General features: G+C 34.3%; 2 pseudogenes; both read right to left on the reverse strand.

Moving 5' to 3' along the window:
• Positions 1-1,733: 1,733 nt before the first annotated feature.
• On the reverse strand, positions 1,734-4,818 carry LOC115239863 (annotated as a pseudogene).
• A 635-nt stretch (positions 4,819-5,453) lies between these two features.
• Positions 5,454-11,262, reverse strand: LOC115239861 (annotated as a pseudogene).
• Positions 11,263-14,700: the final 3,438 nt, after the last annotated feature.

Consider the following 14,700-nt stretch of genomic DNA (forward strand, 5'->3'; position numbering starts at 1 on the left):
GCGATCTTGCGGGTCATGCGACGGAACCACCTCAGTCAATCCAAGAATTTGAAAAATTTTATTTACTGAAATCCTGTGGAAACACTAGAAGAGTTAGAAGAACAGGTTCATTGTGCAATAGCAACCGTTACACCGAAAATAATCCAATGTGCACAAGAAAATCTTATCCGCAGAGCAAATATGTGTATACAAATGGAAGGTCTGCATTTCGAGCATATGCTTTAAAATACGTAATCGGCCCTTTTTAGGGCCACAAACATTTTCAAAATGTTGGAACTATAATCTTGGATCAAAATTATTCACGTGTTATCTAATCTACTTATTTTACTTTCAGTCATTACTTCAGTCATATCAATTAGAAAATGTTCTCTTATTAAATAGGTTGTATTCAAAATAGCGATATTTAGATATCATGCATAATTGTTATAAAATCTTTAGCAAAATAGTAAAATAGCGTACATTACGCTCACGCGGCACACATATCGTGCGCGCACCGCCCCTGATTCATGCGTAACCTGGAGCGCTCATTCGTTAATTTAAAGTTGCTCTCATTTAAAAAATATTGTTCAGACGTAATTTTGCCAGAGAAAAAAGTTGTTTCTTCTGGTACGGACAATCACATGCATCACTGTGCATTCCGTGTGCGCGAATTCTGGGGACCCTGTATATATATATATATTTTTTTTTTCTAAGTAATGTATGTGAATGATAATATATGTAATTGAAATTTTAGTAGATTCAAATCATTATATATATTTTTTTTGCTACATGTTTTTTGTATGAAACTTAATAAATTTTATATAAAATGTAAATATTTAATATAATAATACTTTTATTATATGAACGATGCAAATAATTTTCACATAATATGAGATATTGTACAACACAAATAAATCTGGGACAATATGTATTAATGCGACCCGGGCAAGCCAAGGTTTATAATTAAATTTTTAGTAGATTCGTAAATCATTATATACTTATATATTTTTTGATACATGCTCTTTAAAACTTAATAAAATTTTATATAAAATGTAAATATTTAATATAATAATACTTTTATTATATGAACGATGCAAATAATTTTCACATAATATGAGATATTGTACAACACAAATAAATCTGGGACAATATGTTTTAATGCGACCCGGGCACGCCAAATTTTTACACTTTGCTTTAGTGTAAGTTTGTTTTATGTGACTTAGAGTTTATGAGAATTTTTTTTTCAATAAATATAGCCCAAAGCGTTAGATGTGTATATATTGCGCATTTAGTTAATTACAAAATAACTTTATTTACCTTTACGCCCTACTACTTTAATTATATTGCGATTTATTAAATATAATTTTTCTTAATATTAGAAATAATAAAATAAAAAAATTTTATAACAAATTTTTTCCTGTTGGCGCAATTTTTTATATCATTATTTTTGTAAAATATATTTGTACAACTTCTTTTGTTAAAATATTTTTATAAGATTTTATTTTCAATAATTTATAATAACATTATTTTGTGCAGATTAAATTAAAGTAGTATTGTTTTATAAATACATATAACAGTTTTTCACAACTGGCGCGTGCACTTGGCGTCTTTTTTATCTTTTTTAAAAAAGGTAATATATTACAAGTAAGTAAAATACATCTATTTTGTACTTTGTAAATTACCCAGAGAAACAAAAAAATAGAAATTAAATGTCAAATATATATTTCTGAATCTCAAAGATATATTTCTAACAATTATTGACTAAACATGATTTGCAGCACTGAAAAATAAGAAACCGATGCTTTCAAAACATTTTTGAAACTATTGAAATCTATATAATAGAATTTACCCGCTTTTATGCGAATAGGCACATTGGCACGAGCTATTATAAAATATAAGCCTTGCACGATGTTCGTAGGTAAATCGTACCAATCACTCAAGTAAACTGCTTAAGAGATCGCTTGCGTTTTCGACGACAAAGTTTCCCCCATATAACTGTACAAGAATAGTTGTATCATTAAAACATTGAATGACATTATACTTGTCCCGACAACAGCAAAATCATGCATTGCCATCGATACGATAAGCTGCAATCCTGAAAAATGCTTGACATTTATTCTTTGTAATAATTGAATCGATTTTATAATATTAAAGTGATTGATTGTAGCGATAAAATAGGCACAATATTCACGAAAAAAGAAATGTACAATTTGTTTAAAATATTGTACCTAATAAACATATGAGCAAAGCGTGAAGAACCAGTTGAGCTATCAAGATAGTATCGAGTGTACCCACGATGCCTTCGGCTAGATCCAGAAGCAAACAATGTCTCTCGGCCAATGCGATTATTTTGATTCTGTTCCAATAAGGGTTCTTATTTCCTTTGTGAAATTGCAATAATTCCAGGCCGAGTATCTCCAATTGACCGCAGAGATGCATACAAATACCGAAAAGAAAAACATCGCTGCCAACATTCCCCATGGATGTGAACATCAGCTGAGCAGTCTGGAGAATATATATGCCGTAGCAAACGATCGGCATGTTGGAGGGACAGGTTATTTCGTGCGGCAATTGCATCTGTTTCTCGGATCTTGTGATATTCTGTAAAGAAGGCGACGTCGTAAACGATAAAAGCGGTCCGGCTGCCAACGAGACGACGACAACGTACGCGGAACTCATCTGAAAGAAAAAGACGAATCTGCCCAGGTTAGAAAAGCGAAGCATGACTTGTCAATGATTCTGCCTCGCAATGCATGCCCAATTGTTCGCCGCGTTGCACAGATTCTTCATCAGACCATCGCGATGCAGTCGTATCAGCGTTATCTTTATGATAGTCAAAATACCGCATGACACCAGTACGAACTGGTCGACGATAGTACTCAGCATGGCATTCTTGTTGTAACCAATACTTATATATATCACCATAATAGTCTGTTGACATAAGTAAGTGAGATTTATTTTTTATATTTTTATCGCAGAAAAGAATTTAGATGCAACGCTTATAAAATATTGATTGTCAATCTTAAAAATAAGACATAAAACTTTTCATAAGCACAAACTGGTCAACAATAATACATGAAAATATTTTTACCAATTTTTATGTGTTATCTAACTTGTTTTTGTATAAATTTAATTTTCTTATAAACATGTCGTCTCATATAAATTATTAAATAGTTTACATAGAAAATTATATAAAAGATTTATGAAATAATTAATCAATGTTTTAGCAAAAATAATAAAAATATTTTTATTTTCAACAATTCAAAACTTATTGAAATCATTTTAAAAGATGTAAGAAATTTAGTTAAATAAATTGTATAAAAAGTTATTTAAAAAATTAATGTTTATGGTAAAACTGCATCAAAGATAACACACCTCCGATTTTATTGCCACTTAAATATGTAATAGGGGAGGTTCTTCTGAATAATTTCCCGCAAGTAATTTTTGGGGCATTAGTTTAGGAGATATAACAAATTAAAGTTTCATAGTTTTAATGCTCTTTCTATTATAAAATAAAGAAAAATGAAGTTTGTTTACATTTGTGTAGAGCAGAAGTGGAAAAAGTGTTTGTTTACATTTACGGGATAGGTATACACTCATGGATACTTTATCCATAAGTGTTTCACCTATTTCTCGCAGTTTGTTAAAAGCTTTCGTATGGAAAATGAAGCATTAATATACGTATAAGCAGAAGCATAAATTTTAGTTTCAAATTAGAAATAGGTTTGGGTTAGGTTATATCTTCCGGAAGTGGTGCCCCTCCGTAGGGGGGGGGGCGGAACCCACTGCGTCCACGCAAACACTTTCCTATCCACACAATAATTGTGGGGTAAATCTCGCTTCGCGTTGTAAAGTATATGCGTAGACATAGTGGGTTCCGCCCACCTCCCCTACGGGGGGCTCCACTTTCGGAGATATAATCTAACCTAAACCTATTTTTAGTTTTAAAAGTAAAGTTGGGTTGGGTTAGGTTGGAATTTTTTCGGGGTGGGAACTTCCCCGCCCACGCATTCAATAAATAATATTTTTGAAGACATGACTCAGAAATATATATAGTTGCATGTTGAAAGCTGTTAACGAACTGCGAGAAATAGGTGAAACACATTATTGACAAAATATCCATGACCGTCTACCTATCCCGTAAATGTAAACAAACACTTTTTCGTTTGCTCTACAACAAATACAACGTGTACAAACTTCACTTTTCCTAATATTACTTTATAATATCTGAGAAAAAGCATTAAAACTGTGAAATTTCAATTTGTTATATCTCTTAAACCAGTTCCGTCTCCCACTTATTTCTTGCGGAGAATTACTCAGATCCCCCCCCCTACCCTTCAATATATTTAAGTGGCGATTAAATCGGAAGTGTGTTACCTTTTATGCAGTTTCACCATGTTTATCAAAGAAATTAATAATACCAATATGCGTTATCACGGAGCGTTATCGATTTGTGCCTAGAACTATGTTTGTGTGTTTGTCAATAACAATACTAAATTCGAAGAAACTTTTTTCCCGGTTGCTCTAGCTACACTCAAAAGAAAATATATTAAACATTTTACTCCACACTTGTTATTATTGAATCAGAATTATTACTGAATCATTTTTTTATGTGTTCGAAACTTTGTAAGTTGTACAATCACAAGAGGTAGCTTTAAACAATTTGTATATGTAAATTGTATATGTTAAATTTACCTGTGTGATTATGATAAACAAGGTACGAAATTTTGCTAAATTTCCGTCATGATCCAATGGCCACGAGCCAAGTGGCCACATTATCCGTCTATACAGAGAAAATTCATGAACCATTTCTTTGTTTCATATTTTGCATGACGCCATCCTCGCATGTTAAGGGTCGCGGAATCATGGAGTGTAGCTAGGAGAACTGACGCAGGTTCATTTATTATTGATCGAGGTGTATTTTGATATACACCCTGAACATACTTCTATAATCTTTATCAACTATTCGTATGTATATAATTTTCAACCGTTTGGTCGAAATTGATCACTCATTGCAATTCGTGAAAACCTAGCGCTAATATATATCATCGATGCTTAATGTTAGAACATATGCCATTTTTTGATATAGGGTTCTCACCCCGTTGGGGAAATTTATCACAAGGAAACAAAGTTTTATTATGTCGCAGAGTTCATGATGGGAGAACATTGGCGAGCCGAAAGAAATATAATACATTCACAAAAAGTTCGAGAACTGATTTATACGCATCGTTATACACATCGTAGAAAACTGTACACGGATAAGTATTTTCTTCTTTTTCTCTTAATTTCAATATATAAGATTTAGATTTAGACAAATAGATTTTTTTTATATACAACTTCTATATATACAATTAAATTTTCTTTTTTTTTATCCTTTCTTGATATTATCCCCCGAAATATTATCTTATATGCAATATTAGAGAAAAAGTTTATCGCGATATTTTTCCGATATTCCGATTTATAAATATTATATTTTAGGTTTCCACCATTACGTGAAGTACAGACAGATACGAAATAAAGGCTTTTAAAATGCTCATGTAGGTCGACAAGTTTACCAAAAAATTGACAGCATATTCTGTCCGCATAATGACGAAGATTAAATTTTTCATCAATTTTTTAGGAAAGTTATACCAAGTGTTTTGATAAATAGAAAGTCCTACTTCTTCCATTCGGGATCTGAGATAATCACCGATAAAATGTATAGCGTTAATTCCGACAAGAATGTAAACTGCACCATCAAGCTTTTCCTTGCCATAACAGCGTCATTGACTTTCAAGGCTAAGATAAACTGAAATCCTGACAAGAATATATATTTTTAGCCGCTTAACATTTATAATACTAGTTATTTATATATATATAAACAGTTATTTGTTATACATAATTGTATGCTGATAATGAGTAATTGTATTAGTAAGACAATGCTAATCGTATCGGCGAGTTCCCTCGCCATCCTTGTCAAATAACTGTGTCTCTGAATTAACGCATTGAGGCATTCATAGACTTGCGGTTCTGTACTATCAAAGTTGAGGAATCTGGTCTTTAAAATTTCGACTTGACCACAAACATGCAATGTAATGTTAAGAAATAAAGAGTCGTTATTTAGATAGAAAGAAAATGCATTAGTTTTGCTTTGTATGTTATACATGCTACATATATATATATATATATGTTTGTGCGGTTCGTATACTTGGAAGACGATACGCCTTAACCCCGACGTCATACAAATATTTGGACATTGGAATAAACGTTGGAGCTGTATCTTGCGTGGAATTGGCTCTCGGCGATAATCGGGGCAATTAAATACTATTGCCTTTTGAAACATGGAAATCGCTGATGCAGAAACGTGCGGATATTGATCGGCTTCTACAATCGACTGAAACCCCATTGCGGGTCCGAGATTTAACATTCGAAGTGGTTAAAATATCTGATTCGAATATTATAAAAATAGGATTATCCAATAATTCTTCATATATTCGATTTTGAAAAATGCATAGATCATATACAGGGTGAGGCATTTATAGTGACGCGGGCATATTTTTCGGAAACGAAGTGAAATATCAAAAAATATTTCAGACAAAAGTTGCATGGTTTTGAGGGGGCCACATGACAAAAGTATGGATTTGACCTTGAGTGACCTTTTCAAGGTGAGGTCAATATGGTCGATGTTTTCTTAAATGGAAACCCCCATTTTTTATTGCATATTCTTGTAGCTTATCTCGAGAGGTTTTCAAAACACTATAATAAAGTATTTTTCATTAAGCACTTTTTGAGTTATTTTATATCTTAATCTGACATATCTTGATATAAAACATAAAATATCTCGTAAAATATTTAGTTTTCGACAGTCTTACCGTAATACTTTTATGTACAGAATAATGAGACAAATCAATTAGTGTAAAGAAAAAAACAAATAATTGTTTACAAAAATACATTGTAAATAATTACATACTTTTTCTTAAAAACAAGTATTTTTTTTAAAGTATTTTTTTATTAAGTACTTTTTGAGTTATTTTATATTTTAATCTGACATATTTTGATATAAAAAATAAAATATCTCGTAAAATCTTTAGTTTTCGATAATCTTACCGTAATACTTTTATGTTCAGAATATTGGGACAAATCAATTAGTATAAAAAAACTAATTGTTTTTAAGAAAAAGTATGTAATTATTTACAATGTATTTTTTTAAACAATTATTTGTTTTTTTTTTCTTTACACTAATTGATTTGTCTTATTATTCTGTACGTAAAAGTATTACGGTAAGATTATCGAAAACTGAATATTTTACGAGATATTTTATTTTTTATATCAAAATATGTCAGATTAAAATATAAAATAACTCAAAAAGTACTTAATGAAAAAATACTTTATTATAGTATTTTGAAAAGCCCTCGAGATAAGCTACAAGAATATGCAATAAAAAATCTGGAGTTCCATTTAAGAAAACATCGATCACATTGACTTGGCCTTGAAAAGGTCACTCAAGGTCATGTCCATATTTTCATCATGTGCCCCCTCTGAACCCTACAACTTTTGTATAAAACATTTTTTTCCATCTTGCTTACTTTACGAGATATTTGCGTGCGTTGATTAAAATGACACACCCTGTATATGCAGGGTGGGGCATTTATATTGAGACACCTAAATATCTAAAAAAGAGACAAATCAATTAGTAAAAAAAAATAATTGTTTTTAAGAAAAAGTATGTAATTATTTACAATGTATTTTTTTAAACAATTATTTGTTTTTTTCTTTACACTGATTGATTTGTGTTATTATTCTGTACATAAAAGTATTACGGTAAGACTGTCGAAAACTAAATATTTTACGAGATATTTTATTTTTTATATCAAAATATGTCAGATTAAAATATAAAATAACTCAAAAAGTACTTAATGAAAAAATACTTTATTATAGTATTTTGAAAAGCCCTCGAGATAAGCTACAAGAATATGCAATAAAAAATCTGGAGTTCCATTTAAGAAAACATCGATCACATTGACTTGGCCTTGAAAAGGTCACTCAAGGTCATGTCCATATTTTCATCATGTGCCCCCTCTGAACCCTACAACTTTTGTATAAAACATTTTTGTCTTAAACTTATAGATTTTAAGACATTTCAGTGGATACATTAAAATGGCCTACCCTGTATATATGTATATACAATATACATACATACAGGGTATCCCATTTATCTTGACCACCTAAAATACCTTTTACGCATGACACGTTAGGAAAAAAAGTCAACGACAGAATTACTTGATTGGAAGAGAAGTTGACGTGGATATTAAAGTAATTCGTTTCAAGGTCATATTTTTCAAGATGTCAAGGTCATTGGTATTTTTTTTAATGGGATCATATATTTTAATTGCCGTTTTAAAGTAGCTTATGAGAAGACGAATGCAACGACCTATGATGTTATGATCTTCAAATGACCTTGAAGGGCTAAAACTCGTGTCAAAGTTGAAGGTACAGAAAATGGACTAAATGACATGTTTCAAACAATCAAACGAGTCATTAAATTTTTTTCAACATTTTTATTCAATTTTTATTTAAGCAAGTGTTCGAAATGTCAATCGTTTACATCGATACATTTACTAAGTCGCAAAACGAATGACTCCCTATTGTGCATAATCATTTCCGGAGCAATAGCAATATACGTATCGATAATTCGTATTTCCATATTTGCCGGTGTTGTGGGAGGATCGTTGTAAACTTTATCTTTTGGAATGCAACATAAAAAGAAGTCGAGTGGCGTCAGGTCTGGCGATCGAGATGGCCAAGGGATAGTAGAACCTCTTCCAACCTAACGTTCAGGAAACTTCATTTGTGCGTGATTATGCCCATCTCCGTGGGATGAATTTTTATCATTTTAAGAAATAATTTATCCCTGGGACATGTGTGTGTATGTGCGTGCGTGCGTGCGTGCGTGCGTGCGTGCGTGCGTGCGTGCGTGCGTGCGTGCGTGCGTGCGTGCGTGCGTGCGTGCGTGCGTGCGTGCGTGCGTGCGTGCGTGCGTGCGTGCGTGCGTGCGTGCGTGCGTGCGTGCGTGCGTGCGTGCGTGCGTGCGTGCGTGCGTGCGTGCGTGCGTGCGTGCGTGCGTGCGTGCGTGCGTGCGTGCGTGCGTGCGTGCGTGCGTGCGTGCGTGCGTGCGTGCGTGCGTGCGTGCGTGCGTGCGTGCGTGCGTGCGTGCGTGCGTGCGTGCGTGCGTGCGTGCGTGCGTGCGTGCGTGCGGGCTGGGTTAGGTTCAATTTTCTCGGGGTTGCGCTCCAGCAGAAAAGGCTCCGCTCCTCCCCCGCCTACGCGTTTATTTAAAATGGGGTGGATTTACTTGTTATTTTTATATATAATAATAAATATCTTTTTTTAATAAAGTATTCAAAAATAAGAAAAATATTACAAAACAAAGTAGTATACAATTGTTTATATCTTATTAAATCATATCGATAACTAAATGTAAACAAAAAGAAATTCTTAGCGAAACTAAACAATCCAGAAGTGTAGTGACAGTGACGCAATAACGAGCAAATGTAAACAAAATATATAAACACGCAAGTAAGATATAATGAAAAGATTATACAAATAAATACGAAAATTATGATACTTCAAAATCTCATATCTCTAGAACCAGAAGAGAGCGCCACAAAATTCAAAGCATATATTTACTTAGGAATGTACTCTCTACAATATATATAAAAATGAAAACGATCCGTGATGTGTAAGTTAATCCAAACATTTAGCAAAAAATAAACAAAAAAAAGCAGATATTACCATGATTAATAGTACTCGTTAGCATCATCGATAAAGCTTCCATGCAGATAAACCTATACGAGTAAATACTCAATGGTGCATGGAAATATTCTAAAGCGCATCTTGATGGTATAGTGTAGTTTAATTCGATGTTCTCATTCGTTATATTTTGATTATTGCGGAAAAGAGATATCAGCCCGTATATCGTACAGTTAAAGTAAGAAAAGCACAGCATACAACAGCAAAGAATTCTCCCTATAAAAGCATGTTTTCGCATACTGGTCCGCTCTTTCATATCTTCAATTGTCAAGTAATCGTTTAAAGCAGAATGGTAATTATTAGTCAGATTGTTTGCGTAAAGGCAAAATCATAACGTCTTTAGCATACCGAGAAATGCGCAGTAAATTAACATAAGATAGTCCACGTTCTCCTCCGCGTCAGTGCAACCCATGTAGATCTCAATGGAAAGCAAGATCATTATTAGGCGCTGCAGACATTACGCAAATGGTACATTTTTTTATACATATTTTATGTCTAAAGAAATATATTCAATTCTAAGTTTATATCAAATTATCGCGAATATCAATTGCAATTAGCAATTTTTATAATCTATTACATCTGCATATCTTATACGTTTCCACATATAACGTAAAATGGTGCTAATAATAATAATAAATAGCTAGATCAGTTTGAAGCAATTAAAGAACAGTAGAGATAATTATACGTAATTAATATAATTATTAATTATAAATATTTATAATTATAAATAAATATTAATTATAAATATAATTATCTATATTTCAAGATTCACTTCTATATGTCAGAATTGCTGGAAAGTAAATGCTAGAATGAAAAGCAATAAAAATCTATATTTTATGTATGTATGATATATATTGTATATAACGATTTTATTCATGCCAAAGTACAAAAAATAAACATAAAAATTTAAAAAAATAATAGACATGAAAATCTGTACATGCGATATTGTTTTGTGATCTGGTTCATTTCGTATATGAATCACAAAATAAATGATAAGTAAGAATGTATAGTATATATGCTAACTCTAAAATGTCTCAAAAACGGTTATGTTATACCTAAGCACGAATAGAGTAATGAACAAACATGAATCGTAAATTTTAAAAAGAACAAAAGTTTGTCTTACTTAACTTCCAATAGCTTACAATCATGTTTGTCTATTCACCTCGATGATATTATTTCTTCAAAAAACTTTCAACCTCTACGTGTCGACAATAATGGAACGTCTATCGTTCAGGGGCTCAAATGCTTGCGATATCAGAATTTTGTTTAGATCGACATGACGTAAATTATTTTACGTATGTCTACATATTATCACATGACAAAGATCACTGACGTCAAGTTCAAAAGATGTATACCATGCAACAAGTGACAAAAACGACGTATTAGAGAATAGACGTTATAATCTTGAAGCGGCCAGATGCCAATGAGCCATGTTAACAATTTAAAGGGGGTCATCGCATACGCGATATCGTTCTTCCACTGTTCACTCGTCATTGTATCGAGGTAATGACCAACCGTTGGCAATAAGTGATAATGTACTAGGTACATCGACACGATGCATGGTATTCTGGTTCATTTTTTATTCAGCTTCAGATATACAGGGTGGTCCTGAAATAGTTGGTCAAAATCAGAGATTGGATTGGGCTCGTCATAAGGATGAAAAAAGTTCCCATAAACGTTAGTCCAAAAACGCATCTTTCAGGAGTTACGACTCATTTAATTATTAATACCTGATTCAGAAAAATGGAGGCCATGAAAGGAAAAAACTTTATTTTTATTTACAGAAGTTGTTAAAAATGTCCACCGTTAACTAAAACACACGCTCCATCCGTCTAATCATCGACTGTCTAACACTTCTTCAAAGATTCCTGGCGTATCTTTAATCTTATTTTAAATGAGAACGTCTTATTTTAAATGAGAATTAGAGAGAACGTTTCACAATAATCACAATCCGAGACTGATAACAAGACATGGCAGAGACAACACCAGACTGACTTTTTCTTTTTGACTAATGCTTAAGCCCGTATCATACTACGCATTGAAAATTGAAGATTGAAGATTGGGTGCTTTCCATTTAGTGACTCAAGTCGACACAAGCATCATTCTATCTTTGTTGTTCACTGGTATTGAAAGAAGATAGAAAGCACCCATTAAAGATTGGAATTTGACTAATCAGAACAAAAGGAACTAAAATTTCTTTGTCCTAAGTAGTGATACTATGCGGGTTCTAAGCCATGGTCCTCTGAGGGGTGGTGAGGAGCGAGGGGAAACCAGCGCGGGGGGATGACGTCACGCGGGGGAACCGCGTCCTAATCGGTAGGCGAGGGATCCGAGGAGAGGGGGGAGGAGGATCGCGCGCAGCGGATAGGCGAGGGGTCCGCGGAGAGGGGGAGGGGAAACCGCGGCGAAACCGATAGACGAGGGGTCCGCGGGGAAGAGGGGGATCGCGGCGAAACCCGTAGACGAGGGGTCTGCGGAGAGGGGGGAGGGGGAACTGCGGCAAAACCTGTGGGCGAGGGGTCCACGGGGAAGAGGGAACGCACGCGTCCGCGAGTAGGTGTGAGGGAGATGGCGCGAGGCATCCGCAATGTGTGGGAGAGGGATAGCGCTAATGATATTCTATAGGCGTGGGAGAAGGATAGCGCGAGGCGTCCGCAATGTGTGGGAGAGGGATAGCGTTCGCATGCACTTGGAGAGAGAGAGAGAGAGATAGCGTTCGCAAGGCGGTGCGAGAAGGATAGCGCGAGGCGATCGCATGCACGTGGAAAAAGGATGACGTTCGCATACACGTTGGAGAGAGAGATAGCGCACAGGTATGAGGGAGATAGCGTGAGACATTCGCATGCATGTGGGAGAGAGAGAGAGAGAGAGATAGCGCGAGGCATGCACGAGTAGGAAAAAGAAAGAAGGAAGCACAGAAATAATCGACATTTTTTAAATATAATAATAATAATAATAATAATATTTATTCAATAATTGTGTATATAATACAAATGCGTGTGTGTGTGTGTGTGTATGTGTGTGTGTGTGTGTTTAAAAAATAATAATTAAAATAATAATGAGAATAATAATAATATAAAATATATAATAATTAGTTGGCGCTCCTTCTGAAACAGAAAAAGATAATGCACCATCACACACAGCAAAACCGGTCAAGGAAATGATTGAGGCGTTTAGTTGGGAAATACTTTCGCATGCGGCTTACTCACCAGACTTGGCTCCATCCGATTACTATTTATTTGCATTGATGGGACACGCACTTGCTGAGCAGCACTTCACTTCTTACGAAAATGTACGAAAATGGCTCGATGACTGTTTTGCCTCAAAGGAGCAACAGTTTTTTTGGCGTGGCATCCACAAATTGTCAGAGAGATGGGAAAAATGTATAGCTAGCAATGGGCAATACTTCGAATAAAATATTTTTTATCATTTTCATACAATAAACGTGTATTTTTTATACAAAAATTCCGCTTTCATATTTATATACCTGATATATATCAAAATCCCATTCCTTGTACATCACTTCTTCATGATCTCTCAGACAATGATCCAAATCTATTGTATGAGATTTCTTCAAGCCGATTTCTCGGCCTTGTACCATTTGTACAATTGAAGTAACAGGAGTGTTTGTCTTAAATTTTCAAGTCGCGCAATTCCTTGAACATCACTTCTTTATGATCTCTCAGACAATGATCCATCTATTGTATGAGATTTCTTCAAGCCGATTTCTCGGCCTTGTACCATTTGTACAAGTGAAGTCACAGGAGTGTTTGTAGACAGCGCCGGGACACGGACATCTATGGGTTTGTAACGTTTGCGTAACGAATGTCTTAAACTTTCAAGTCGCGCGATTCGGCCAAGCAGCGATTGAATTCCACGCCTCTGTTGTAACATCGCGAGTCGGTACTGTTCTTCCAACCACTCGAGACATTTAAGGCACGTTCTTTCCCATAACCCGCATGAATTCGCATCGTCTATCTCTATGTAAAGCTCCCATAGATATTGTTCTAATCGCGTAAAACGTTTGGAGTCCTCCATATTTTCTATTCAAGTCTTTTCACAACACAAGTTTTTGTCCAGCTTATACAGTGCAAATTGGGCACATATTGCAAGGCATTATCTGATACAGCGGTTTTCTACACTCTGCGCAAGACGATCCCAGGATTAGTGCATAAATTGCACTTTCATGTTCTCGCACAACACGAATATTCGAAAATAAGTCTGAAATTCGCATAAAACAGTCGTCATCATCAATACCCATAACTTCTTCGTCAGCCATAACACATATTGTTAAGATCGTCGTAAGGGCGTAGACGGTTGCGTACTATAACGTTGCACACTCCTCTCGATTATATATATTTTAATTTCATATCTTTTGTTTCCTTCTAACTGGAGTATCACATCTCATCTATCTCATCATTTTTCTACATCTTTAGAAGAGTGTGTCGAAAGAAAGATTTAAGTTTTGCAGACTGTGCATATCTATTAGACCGTTTTTATTCATACATAAAGGATGGGTTAAATAATTAAATTCACAGATAAATAGTAAAACAACTTATTTATTACAAGCATCGTGAAGAATATCATTTACAGCACATGTCAATAACTCGCAATCTATGAGTGATTCCCTGTTAAACATATCACTTTCACGTATCGCTTTTGCAGCGTCGCATACATTAGCGAAATTATTCTGTTGTAAACAGTTACAAATTGTTTGAATTTTTCATTAACAATATGAGTATTTTCGCATAGCCAGTAATACATATGATCTATGCATTTTTCAAAATCGAATAAATATAATAGAGTTGGCGGTTTCATATATAAAGAATTATTGGATAATCCTATTTTTATAATATTCGAATCAGATATTTTAACCACTTCGAATGTCAAATCTCGAATCCGCAATGGGATTTCAGTCGATTGTAGAAGCTG

This window comes from Formica exsecta, unplaced genomic scaffold (genome assembly GCF_003651465.1).
Source record: "Formica exsecta isolate Colony F162 unplaced genomic scaffold, ASM365146v1 scaffold399, whole genome shotgun sequence".
NCBI classification, from domain to species: domain Eukaryota; kingdom Metazoa; phylum Arthropoda; class Insecta; order Hymenoptera; family Formicidae; genus Formica; species Formica exsecta.